The sequence below is a fragment of the Chiloscyllium plagiosum genome, chromosome 17 (genome assembly GCF_004010195.1).
Source record: "Chiloscyllium plagiosum isolate BGI_BamShark_2017 chromosome 17, ASM401019v2, whole genome shotgun sequence".
Classification (NCBI taxonomy): domain Eukaryota; kingdom Metazoa; phylum Chordata; class Chondrichthyes; order Orectolobiformes; family Hemiscylliidae; genus Chiloscyllium; species Chiloscyllium plagiosum.
The window spans coordinates 8,879,012-8,891,663 of record NC_057726.1 but is presented as its reverse complement, the minus strand read 5'-3'; positions in this window follow the sequence as shown (position 1 = coordinate 8,891,663).

Sequence of the window (12,652 nt, the reverse complement as noted above, 5' to 3'; positions counted from 1 at the left end):
TCAACCTTACAGCATGATCCCTTTCTGAGTTTTCTGCCTCATTGATACAGTTGTCTTTCTTGACTTCCCTTGTTCTAACTTTCCCTCCAATTTCCTTCTTAAACATCCAGTTTGTCCCCTCCCCCCCGCTACTTAGTTTAAACGTAGCTGTGTTGCAGTAGCAAACCTGCCTGCCAGAATGCTGGTCCCTAACCTATTAAGGTGCAAACCGTCTCTCTTGTAGAATTTATGCTTACCACAAAACATACCCCAGTGATCCAAGAATTTAACAAGAGATCACTGACAGGTCAGACCTGGCTGAGGTGATGGCACAGTCAGATGCAGTCAGTGATGGGTGCCCCTGGAAATCCTCACATCGTCTCACCACCGAGTGGAGTTTCATGGCTTCAGGTCAAACATCCCAAAGGAACCCAAAGCTGATTGTAACATACTACCTCTGCAGCCCCTCCGCCCCTCACCCTCTCCAACCTCAGCAAAGCAAGGTAGGAGTTTCATGGTGAATGGTAGGTTCTTAAGGAGTGAGGTGGAACAGACGAACCTTGGAGTTCAGGTGCATGGTTCTCTGAAAGTGCAGTCACACGTAGACAGGGCAGTGAAGAAGGCTTTTGGCACACTGACCTTCATCAGTCAAGGCATTGATTATAGAAGTTATGTTGCAGTTGTACAGGATGTACTTGGAGTATTGTGTTCAATTTTAGTCACCTTGCTATAGGAAGGATGTTATTAAAATGGAAAGAATGCAGAAGAAATTTACAAAGATGTTGCCAGGACTCAAGGGTCTGAGTTATAGGCAGAGGTTGGACAAACTAGGCTTTTTTCTTTCGAATGTAGGAAACTGAGGGGGTTCTTACAGAAGTGTGTAAGATGATGAGAGGCATGGATAGAGTGAGTGCACTCAGTGTTTTTCCCAGGGTTGGGGAATCAAGGACTAGAAGTCATCAGTTTAAGGTTAGAGGGGAAAGAATAAAAGGGAACCTGAGAAGCAACGTTTTTACACAGAGGGTGGTACGCATATGGAATGAGCTGCCATTAGAAATGGTTGAGGCAGGTACATTGACAACGTTTAAATGGCATTTGGACAAATCCATGGATAGGAAAGATTTAGAAGGATATGGGCCAGCTGCAGGGAAATGGGGCTAGTATGGATGGATATTTTGTTCAGTATGGAACAGTTTGGGTCAAAGGGCCTGTCTCTGTGCTGTAAGACTCTCTGACTACAACCAATGAATCACTACTCCTCCATGTTGAACAGCACCAGAAGAACATCTTGGGGGCAACAACAGCAGAGGAAAAGTTTTGGATAAGTAATTTGCAAAGGGGAGCTCAGCAGCACAACCACTAACCAGGCTGATTGACTTCAATAATAGCTGGAGGAAAAGTAAAATACGTTGGGTGCTGGAAATCTAAAACAAACACTGAGAATTTTGGAGAAATTGAGCAGGTCTGGCAGTGTCTGCAGAGAGAAATAACTCTAAAGAGAGTCAGATTCAAAATATTTGCTCTATTTCCCTTGACAATGTTATCAGAGCTCTTGCATTTCTCTAGCATTCTCTGATGTTGTTGTCCTAGACTGGGAGCTATGAAGTGGGGGGGGTCTCGTCACATACAGCATATAAGTCTCAGTTGAAGCCTCCCCCCATTTGGGGGGCTCACCCTACAGCCAGTAACTGACAATGAGCCATGTGTTCAGGGAGTAGTGGTTATGTCACTGGACAAGTAATGCATGTACGCTATTGTTCTGGTGAAATGAGTTCAAATCCTTGTATGGCAGATGGTGAAATCTGCATGTAAATAATAAATCTGACTTACATAAAGAAACAGGTTTGTGGCAACTAGGAAACAAAAACCCATCTACTCCATTAATGCCCCCAAAGAAAGGAAAATATTCCCTCCCTAACTGCTTTGGCCAACTACAAGGGCAGACATCCATCAATATGGTTGACTCTTAATTACTCTCTGAAATAGCTCAGCAAGCCATCTAATTCAAGGCAAATTAGAGATAGACAATAAGTGTTCACCTTGCCAGTGATGTTTATGCCCCAAGAAAGAAATATAAAGTCATAAGGGGGCAAAGATAATGTCAATGATAATGTTTTTTTCTTTCCCGGGGTGGGGTAGTTCAAAACTGGGGACATATTTTTAAGGTGAGAGCAGAAAGATTTAAAAAGGACATGAGAGATAACTTTTTTTTTCACAGGGAGTGGTTCATATGTGGAATGAACTGCCATAGGAACTGGTGGATCAGATACAGTTATAATGCTCAGGGGACAGTTGGACTGGTACACGAATAGGAAAAGATGAGGCATAAGGGCCAAGTACAGGCAGGTGGGACTAGATTCGTTTGGGAACATGGTCGGCATGGACTGGTTGGACCGAAGGGCCGTTTCCATGTTGTATGATTCTATGACTCTAATTAAAAATAATTTGGTTGAGGTGAGAATTCCGATCCCATTGGAAGGCAGAGTCGAATCCAAGATCTGTTGGTCTATCAAATGGCTGGCAGCTCTCCCTGTATGTTGGCCCATGCTAGTACTACATGCTGAGGAGGAGGTGGTACTTATGAAGAGTCTAGAATCTCAAAAGGTCTAGCCAGCCACATTTTACCAAGAGGGTGAATGGGATAAGTCATAGAATCATGAGGAGAAACAACACAAGAATAGGGAAGCAGGAAAATGATGTATTTGAATTGCCGGAATGTTTTCAAATCACATTTAGGCTACTAAATAAAAGAAGAGCCCATGCTGTTGGGGTAGCATGAGTTAACTCATAGAAGACAGAGAGTTGAGAGAAGAGGGACATTTTGAGAATGGTGACATTGTAGTGTACCTGGTGGAGTACTATGTGAATTAGTGCTGAGACCACAATTATTTACACTGTCTATTAATGACTAGGGAGTGAATGTTTTAACAGCAGTTCACACAAAGGTATGTGAGATTTCAAGTAATAAGAATGGTACAAAGAGTCTACAGAGGGTCCTCGTCAACTTAAGTGAGTGGGTAAATAGAAATTTGGCATAATATGGGAAGATGTGATGCATTTTGGCAGGATGAGTAGAGGAACTGAAAGTTATTTAAATGGAGAAAGAACTGCAGCAGGTTGCAGGACGGGGGTCTCATGAATGACTCACAAAAAGCTAATATAAATGTTCAGTTTATATACTGGCATGAGGCGCAGTCCAGAGAAGGTTCACTTGTTTGATCCCAGGTATGGAGAGAATTTCTGATAATCAGAATAATGGATGCCAGCTGGTGACTGGTGGTATTCCACAGGGGACCATGTTGGGACCACAACTATTCACATTATACATTAATGATCTGGACAAAACAACTGAGGGTATTGTTGCTCAGTTTGCAGTTGACACAAAGATAGGTGAAGGAGTGAGTAGTGTTGAGGAAATGGGGAAGCTGCAGAAAGACTTAAACAGACTAAGTGTGATAAGGAGTTGGAAATAGAAAGCAATGTGGGAAAATGTGCAGTTATGCACTTTCATAGGTAGAATAGATTTGCAGACTATTTTCTAAATGGGGAACAAAGAACAAAAAAAATTTACAGGCCAGGAACAGGCCCTTCGGCCCTCCAAGCCTGAGCCGATCCAAATGTACTGTCTAATAAGAAATCTGAAGCACAAAGTGGGATTGTCTTAAATTGCAGATTCAGTTGGCAGTGATGAAGGAAATGCAAAGTTAGCATTCTAGAATACAAGAACAGAAATATACTATTGAAGCTGTATAAGGCTCTGGTTAGACAGCAGTTGGAATATTGTGATCAGTTTTGGGCCCCATATCTAAGGAAGGATAGATTGGTGTTGGAGGGGTTGCAGAGGAGATTTACAAGAATGAACATGGGGATGAAAGGCTTGTCATATGAAGAGCAGTTGAGGACTGTGCTTGATGGGGTTGAAAAGGATGAAGGGGGTGCTTATTGAAACTTACAAAATACAGAACTAAAGACAGTCAAATCCCTCGAAGAATACAAAGATAGAAGGAAAGATTGCAAACAAGATATTAGAATGGCTAAACAGGGCTAAGAAATGTATTTGCAAATAGGAGTAAGGAAAATCCCAAGGCATTTAATACATTTTAAGGAGCAAGAACATAACTAGGGAAAGGGTAATTCCACTTGAATGACAGAAGGAATTTATGCATGGAGCCTGAGGAAGTGGGTGAGGTCCTTAATGAATATTTTGCATAATTATTCACTAAGCAGATGGTGAGTCTTGAGAAGGATATTTCCATATTCTAGATCAATATAAAGAAGGAAGAAGTGTTGGATGTTTTGAAAAGCATTAAGGCAGACAGACCCCAGGGACTGGGGGGACCTATCCCAGAATACTGAAGGAGGCAGGTGAAGAAATTGTTGGGCCCTTGTACAAAATCTCTATATCCCTTTTGTTACAGGAGAGGTTCCAGAGGACTGAAGAATAGTCAATATTTTTCTTATCGTTAAGAAGGCTAACAGGGATAATCAAGGAATTACAAGGCAGTAGGCTTTATTATTGGGATTTTGTTGAATTACTTTCCCAAGCTGGATGGGATTTGGAAAAAACAAGGATTTATTAGTGATAGGCAGCATGGTTTTGTGCAGGGAAGATCACACCTCACAAACTTCATTGAGTTTTTTGAGGAAATGACAAAGATGATTAATGAGGGCAAGGTGGTGATGTTGTTTATATGGACTTTCGCAAGGCCTTTGACAAAGTCCTTTATGGCAGGTTGATATAAAAGGTGAAGTCATATCGGATCCATGGTGAGCTGATAAGATGGATACAGAATTGGTTTAGTCACAGATGACAGAGATTGTGAGAGAGAGGGGATTTTTCTGACTGAAGATCTGTGACCAGTAGTGTTTCGTAGGGATGAGTGTTGGGACCCCTAAATTATTTATAAATGATTTAGAGAAAAATTAGATGGTATGATTAGCAGGTTTGCAGATGATACAAGAATTGGGGGAGTTGTATATAATGAGGATTGCTCGAGGATACATCAGGGTATAACTAAGCTGGAGACTTGGGTAGTGAAATGGCAGATGGAGTTTACACAGACAATGGAAGATCTAATGCAGGAGGGAAGTATGCAGTAAATGACAGAATCCTCAGTATCATCAACATACAGAAAGGTCGAGGCACACAGGTCCACAGTTCTCTGAAACTGGCAACAAAAATGGGTACGGTGGTAATGAAGGCGTATGGCATGCTTGCCTTCAATGGTTGGGGCAGAGAATATAAAAATTAGCAAGTCACATCGCAACTGTATAGAACTTCAGTTTGGCCACAAATGAAATGTTATGTATAGTTCTGGTTGCCACACTACCAGAAAGATGTGGAAACTTTGGAAAGGGTATAGAACTGGTTTACTAGGATGTTGCCTGGTTTGGAGAGTATTAACTATGTGGAGAGATTGTACAGGCTTGGTTTGTTTTCACTTGAACATCGAAGGATGAGAGATGACGTGTTAGACGTTTACAAAATTATGAGAGACATGGAAATAGAATGGAATCCCAGAGTCGTGTTCCCAGGATAGAAATGTCACTTGGAAGATGTGTGAGTTTAAGTTAAAGGTGTGAAAGGCAGGTTGCTTTTACACCGAAGGTGGTAAGCACCTAGAACGCATTGCCAAAGGAAGAAATGGAAGCAGATACAACAGCAACATTTAAATGGCATCTTGACAGATACACGAATAGGCAGGTAATAGAGGGATACAGACGGCATGATGGAAAAAGGTTTTTGTTTAGAAAAGCATCATTTTGTCAGCGCAGTCATGGTAGGCTAAAGGGTCTGTTCCTGTGCTGTACTGTTCTTTGTTCTTCGAACACAGCCCCATCTTTTCAATATGGGTTAATAATCAAGGCAGCGTCCATCTCAGTCATCCAGTACGGAGCACATCCAAAAATATATTTGGGATCTTTTGGATTTTCCTTCCCAAACTTTTATAATTGCTTTATCTGAAGATTTTTGTTGTTGTCACTTAATGTTTTCATTAAAGGTTTCACTTTTAAACAAAAGCACCAGGATGGATTTTTAACTTCCGAGTAGTGTGGGATCACAATTCCCCTCCACTCCCAGGAAATGTCACAAACATAATCAATTTATTTCAGTTTTTTTCTTTCAAAGACCCAGTCAACAGGCTAGTCAAAGGCAAGAAGACACAAAGGGCTGAATAGCCTCCTTCTGTGTCATCATTCTGTGAAAATCAATTGATTTGATCATCACATGACACAATGATGTTGGAGTCATTCACTAATCTCAGCACTCAATCTTTATGAGTTACCATGAGGAATCCATCAGTGTTGGAACGCTTTGGGAACTTAAGATTAGGGTCATATATTCCTCAATGTGAGGCACAATTACTACCATGCATGATCTCAAAGTTCTTATCCATTTTCTCCCAAAAGGAAACTATTTATTCTTTTGTTGGAAGTCAGTACCACTCATCATGCCAGCATTTGTTATACATCTCTGATTGCGCTCTGAAATAGCCAAGAAAGACAATCTCATTGATGTGGGTCTGAATTCACAGACAGGCTGACCATTAAAGGATAGCTTTCCCTCAAAGGCATTGGTACCCATGGGGTTTGGAGAAACCAACGGTAGTTGTCATGGTCACCATTATTGAGACTAGCTTTGGATTTCAGATGTATTAATCAAAGATAATCTTCACCAGCTGGGTAGGATTTAAAACTATTTCCCCAGAATGTTAATCTTGAGATTAACATCATCATGAGTAGATCATCTGCTAATGTTAAGTGTTGCTTCTGATCATGATATTTTCTTAGAACCTGACCAACCAGATCAACAAAGTCTGACTTTGGTACACTCCTCAATTACTTTCTGAGCTCTATGGATTTCTCTTAGCTTCATCACAGCAGCATGATAATGAAAGTTACTCCAGTGGAAATTCATACTATTTCTTCAGTAAGGACACAATCTTCATTTTTAGCCTGATCAACTGTCACTCTGGATAATGTGTCTGATGCAATTTAGATATTTGGTTGGCTACATCTCATTAAGGGAGTCTGAATTTTTGGATTGTCAGTGATCTTTTCAATTATTTATTTTTGACCCCGCCAGTTAGACTAATGACTCGAGCTCTGTTTTCAACTGAAATCTCAATTCCAGGAGATGATCAGAGAAACATTCACAGTCCCATGTTACTGCTCAAGCCTCTTTCTTGATTGCTACCAAATGTTGTTCTGCTTTTGTCAGTGCTCTTAATGCAAAGTAAATAGGTTTCCTGCTCCCATTATCCTGAACAGAAATGAGTGCAGCACTTAGTCCCATGAAGGTTGCATCCACAGCTATGGCTGGGTGTTCTGGGGTTGGGGTGATCTAATATACCTGAGGAGTGCAGCGTGTATTTTATCTTACTGGATGCTGTTGTCTGTTCCAGAGTCCAAAGCCACGATTGACTCCTCCATCCTAATGGAATTCTAATCAGTGATGAGGCATGCTTGGCATGGCTGAATTGGTCTTCTGAAGTAGTTTGTATCTTTTTAGAGATCTTTCAGCTCTTCCGCTATTAATCTTGATGTTTTAAATCTCCCAGTTGCTAAGAAAAACTTAATGGCTTTCCTTTCTGCATTGAACATACTGGACATATCCACATTGGGTTTACAAGGATGTTGCCTGGTATGGAAGGTGCTAGCTATGAAGAGAGGTTGAGTAGGTTAGGTTTGTTTTCACTAGATAAAAGGAGATTAAGGGGGGACCTGATTGAAGTTTACAAAATCATGAAGGGTATAGACAGGGTGGATAGAGACAAGCTTTTTTACAGGGTGAAGGATTCAATAACGAGAGGTCAAGCTTTCAAGGTGAGAGGTGGAAAGTTTAAGACGGACACACACGGTAAGTACTTCAGACAGAGGGTGGTGGGCGTTTGGAACGCGTTGCCAGCAGAGGTGGTAGAGGCACACACGGTAGATTCATTTAAGATGCGTCTGGACAGATGAGTGAGTAGGTGGGGAGCTTAGGAATTGACCGACAGGTTTAGACATTACATTTGGATCGGCTCAGGCTTGGAGGGCCGAAGGGCCTGTTCCTGGGCTGTAGATTTTCTTTGTTCTTTGTTCTTTGTATTCAAATCAAGCAACAATAGATCTGCATACTTGTTAAACATTTTAAATTCTGTTCTGTACTGGAGGTCTGCTATGTCCCAATTTATAATGAAGGGACTTTTAAGGGAATTATAATGAAAGGAATTTTAGCTCCAACAATTGGCTTTTGGGTTTTCTTTGACTCCTATCAATTTGGTTCACACTCTGAATGCTTGATTCCCGCAAATGTGCTCATAGACGTCTCAATGTGGATTTGTGTACTTCCAGCAAGCTGTGATTTCATCACTTTCCAACACTATAATGAGCAAAGTTGTTAGCGGTTGTGTCTTGCAATTTAGCAGAATTGAAGACTATTGACCATATGTTGCACCTGTAGATTAATTTGCTTGCTGACTATTCTAGCGTGCCAGCCTTCACCAGCCCATTGTTTCCCACTACTGTTCACCATATTTAATTAATGATTATGGTTTAATAGCCAATGGTTCATGAGGGATAAACAGGATTAGTTTATTCAAAACAATGAATCACATTACAAGAAGCAGACATCACAACTGATTGTGTGTATAGCTTGCAAACTCCATTAAAGACTGATTGACAGGCACAGTTGCAACAATGTGTGCTTTTAACATATATATTCCTTAAAGGTAAATAGACATTTCACAACTTAATATGATTCACTCAAGTTCTTGCCTGACCTAGAATCTATAACTTTCAAACTCAGATGCAAGAGAACAGCCAAGTGAAGCAAGTTAATTCTTGACATTGAAAAAGGGTGATAACTGAACCAGACATGAATGAACGAAAGAAATATAATTTAGTGTCAGTGTGCCAAATATAAATAATTATAAAACATTTTAATAATTTGGCCAACAAACATAACAATACATATTCACAATTGACTGCAATTTATTCTGAAAATTGGAGTGAAAATTGCTACCTTTTCTCCTTCACCACTGTTGGAATGCTGTAATGAGCCCAAGCCTTACTATAAACACAGGCCAATATTCCAGGCTGCTTTTATTTTGAGTTATCAGCTTTTTGAAGCTGTTGGCCAACTTCCTTTTGTCTCACAGGTCGACAGTGTATGAATCTGATTGGAACCATGCCTGTTTCCAACAGAAGGGCTTCTGAAGGCAGGAGAAGTCTTTATTTCCTCTCTCGTCTACAGAGAGGAAAACTAATTAAAACCAAAAGCAGCATCCATCAGATCCCTTTGGGTTCTTTAGCCTGAAGAAAATCAGATGCTGGCCATTATTGCTTGGCCAGAGACTGATAAGCCTAAGTTGAAGCACGTCGAAAAAAAAAATATGTGAACTCAAGGCCCCAAGCTAAACTGAAACTTAGGTTCCCAGCTCAAAGTTCAATCCCTCATCAGCTGCAATACTGCAGGATGTAATGAATTGGTTTAATCTTGGAAAGAATCCTGGACATCAAGCCTCCTGTTATCCCAAACCTGGAGCTAGTTTTGGGACTCATCACTAAAACTGTCAGCTAGTTCAGAGGTTACTTAGCCAAGCTCTTTATTACAGCACAGGTTTCAATCCACCATAAGTGTTTATAAGTAAGAACTGTTTAGAAATTCATGTTACAATGCATTTGTTAATGTAGAAAAGTATTATCAACTACACCAGAATGTGTGACTGCGCAGAATCTTCTCACCCTCTGGTCATAGAAGTGACAATATTTTGGTCTCTCAAACCTTCACTGGACTCTCAGATTGACTCTTGCTCGTATACACGTCTCGCTGAGTATCCTATCAAGGAGAAATGAAATGAAACCTTCCGGACTCCTAGTCACATGTGTGTCGCAACAAGTTCCAGTAGCATCAATGCTACTATAGGTGTTAATGAGAAATGCTTTCAGTGCTTGGGGTCATAATTGGTGCAAAGCAAAATATTTGCATCTGTTGGAAGCCAGTTATTACAGCCTGCGCTCACAAGAATTCATTGTGGATGTGTCCTCAGCCAATCTTAATGAACCAGAGTGCTTGTTAACAGAATCAACAGAATTCACCCTTTGTCCTAATTCCTCTGATATTACACATAGCAGGACCCAGAAAACTGTCCAGAACTCAAATCTTGAGTGCATGAGTGTAAGATGAGACTCTAATAAATTCAGGAATAATTTCAGAAGAGCAGCAGCATACCTTTGACGCAATGAAACAGCCCAAGATGCACCTTGGGGCAAGTGATGATTAAAGTTAACTGCTTCATCAGTTAACCCAAAGCTTGGTCAAAGAGGCTTTAAGGACAATCTTAAAAAAGGAAAGTAGGACAGAGAATTTCATATCAACAACTGCAGAGCACCAGATTTCAACAACTAAAGGCATAATAATCAATTATGGAGTAATTATAATTGGAAATGTACAAAAGTTCAGAATTATAAAAGCATAGACATCTCAGAGGGTGTAGGGCTGGATAAGTTATAGACATTTGGAGAGACAAAGCCATCAAGGGAAATGAAAGGATGATATTTTTAGATTCAAGATGCTGCTTGAATGAGAGTGAATGTAAGTCAGTAAACATAGAGGCAACTGAGAACAGGATTTGTTGCCATTTAAGACATCAGCAGCAGAGTTTTGGACAACGTCAAGTTTATAAATTGGAATACTTACAGCTAGTTGTACTAAAGGCTTTAGCAGCAGCTCATGGGTTGAGACGGGTTAAAGTTACTGAACATTACATTGGAAGAATAAACAATCTTAAAGATGACATGGAAAACAAGGTCAGGAGGTCCTCATTTTAGGAGTAATGGTGATATCAATGTAGCGAACAGAATGGCTTAATCTTCAATTGTTACTGAAGCGTCACTAGCCAGGGAAAAGAGATTGAAGTGGGAGCAACAAACAATAGCTTTTGGCTTGCCAATATTTAATTTCAAAAATGTCTTCTCAACCAGTGCTGGTTGAGATGTAAGTGAGATATAGGAACAATAACAACGACTAGGAAGAGGCCAAGGACAGATTCTTGGGCAACACTAGAACCAATGGTTCAGGAATGGAAAGATAAGACATTGCAGAATTTCTTTGGCCACATTAGGGCCTTGGTTTTCATGATGAAGGAGAGCCTCTCCACTATCACAAACATGGTGAAAAATGTTTAGAATCCCAAGTCCCACCCTTGAACTGAGCTTTTCCCATTTTTTTGTGGGAGTGAAATTGGGAGTGCTGCGTGGTTACACAGAAAAATAGAAACATGGAAGATAGGAAGGAACAAGAGTAGGCTATTTGATGCATCAAGCCTACTCCACTATTCATTATGAACATAGCTGACCAGAAAACTCAATACCTTAATTCTGCCCTCCCCCTTTATCCTTCGATTCCTTGAGCCACAAGAACTATATCTAACTCCTTGAAAACAGAGAATGCTTTGGCCTCAACCACTCTCTGTAGTAGTGAATTCCACTAGCTCACCATTCTTTGGGTGAAATAATTTTTCCTCATCTTCAACCTGAAAGGTTTATGCCTTATCCTTAAACTATGACCCCTGATTTATGGCCTACCCCACCATCAGCAATATTCTTCTTGTATCAAATCTGTCCAGTCAAGTTAGAAATTTATAGGTTTCTATGAGACCCCATCATTCATAGAATCCTTACAGTGTGGAAGTAGGCCATTTGGCCCATTGAGTCTACACTGACCCACTGAAGAAAACTCCACCCAGACCCACCCTACTCCTGTAACCCTACATTTCCTATAGCCAGTCCACCTGACGTGCACATGTTTGGACTATGGGAGGAAACCGGAGCACCCAGAGGAAAACCACGCAGACACGGGAGGATGTGAAAACCCCTGAGGATGGAATCAAACCAGAATCTCAGGCACTGTGAGGCAGCATTACTAACCACGGAGCAACTAATACAATCCTGACCATTCATAAATGTGCATTTACAGATACAGCTTGCCATGTAAATAATACCTGCTACCATTAAACAAGGTGCATTTCATTCAGAAATTGGTGTCTATGATCCAGTGTGTGGAGATGAAGTCAGGTAAGAACAGAACTGCTGTCAGTGTTCTCATTGTCTATTGAGGGTAACACTTAAGAGAGTTGGGGCACTTTACTGAACATGGCCTTGGAAGACTTGGGAGGTGAGGATGAGGGAGTCTAGCTTAAAGATACTTCTGGATGATGAGGGATTCAGGTGCCCTTTGAGATTATTATATCTGTGGAAGATTGTATAGGTAAGATTATATAAACCATTTGGATCAGTTCAAATTGTCAGTGCCAGTTTAAGCAGATCAGAGTTGTCAAAAAGAGTCAGCAATATTGACCTGTCAAGAATGACTAAGAAGCAGCAAAACATATGGATCTGCCAAAATAAGCAAATTTTCTCAATAGAGTGTAATACAGGACTTTATGCAATACAACTTGATTCAAAGTTTGTGAGAAGATTTGTAGCTCGGGTGCTCGTTGTTGTGGTTCTGTTCGCCGAGCTGGGAATTTGTGTTGCAGACGTTTCGTCCCCTGTCTAGGTGACATCCTCAGTGCTTGGGAGCCTCCTGTGAAGCACTTCTGTGATCTTTCCTCCGGCATTTATAGTGGTTTGTCTCTGCCACTTCCGGTTGTCAGTTCCAGCTGTCAGCTGCAGTGGTCGGTATATT